Below are 984 nucleotides of genomic sequence, written 5' to 3'. Positions count from 1 at the left end.
TTTCAGGAGCTGCATTTCCGAGCCCTCTCTTTATTGCCCATGCTGACTCTGGGTCTCATTGAACTCACTCTGTAGCTCAGGCTGGCTTTCAGGTTGCAGTCCTGCCTCAGCTGTCCCAGTAGCTGGGATCCAGGCCTGTGCCGCTGGAGTTGAATCTAAGTAATATCTTCATAAAGAAGTAAGGGGATCAAATAAAAAAAAGCAGCCCCCCCTCCCTCCCCCCGCAAGAGCCAAATACTCTGCTGCTTTGTGTACTCATGTTGAGTTTCTGGATAGGGTTGTTGTATTCCAGGTAACATTGCACCCATAGATCCTAAAACATCTGATGTCTCCAAGCAAGGAAGGGTAAAATACCAAGGATGAGTGGCAATGCTGTCTTCCTGGACAGACAGCATCGTGTAGTTCCTGAACCCTGGTGAGCAGAGTAGGATTGGCCTGAGGTGCAACTCTCTACAGGATCATGTCCTGAGGAAACCCAGTGAGACTCTCAACCTCCTAATGCTGTGATCCTTTAATACAGTTTCTCATGTTGTGCTGACCCCAACCATAAAATCATTTTTGTTGTTACTTCATAACTGTATTTTGCTACTGTTATAAATCATAATGTAAATATCTGATATGCAGGAAATCTGATATATGATCCTCAGATTGAGAAAAGCTGCTCTAACCAAACTCTCCTCTGCTCAAATGCCAGGCTTCCACTGTCCATCCATCCTTAGTAATTTATCAAGATCCCTTAGATAAAAGTGTACTTTATGTGCTGTGAAGGAGCAGAATTAGATATTTCCTTTGTTTTGTCACTCATTTTCAGATGCTCACCCTTAATCTATTACGATCATTTGTGGTGATTGTGGTGGCTCCTACAAAGATATTGACCAAAATTTTCTTTGTTTTCTAGAATGAATTTTATTCAAACCTAGTTAGTTCTAACTTGTGTGTTTGCCATTTATATTTTTAAAGTTGCAGAATGAGTCAAACTCATCC

At 41.8% G+C, this 984-nt stretch overlaps 1 protein-coding gene across 1 annotated transcript in view; it reads left to right on the top strand.

The window, feature by feature from the left end:
• Sox6 (SRY-box 6) overlaps positions 1 to 984 on the top strand; it is a 556,070-nt gene that overhangs the window by 106,600 nt on the left and 448,486 nt on the right. The window lies entirely within an intron of this gene.

This window comes from Microtus ochrogaster, chromosome 8 (genome assembly GCF_000317375.1).
Source record: "Microtus ochrogaster isolate Prairie Vole_2 chromosome 8, MicOch1.0, whole genome shotgun sequence".
In the NCBI taxonomy this organism is placed as follows: domain Eukaryota; kingdom Metazoa; phylum Chordata; class Mammalia; order Rodentia; family Cricetidae; genus Microtus; species Microtus ochrogaster.
Note: the sequence above shows the minus strand (reverse complement) of the source record. Positions and strands in the feature narration are given on the sequence as shown.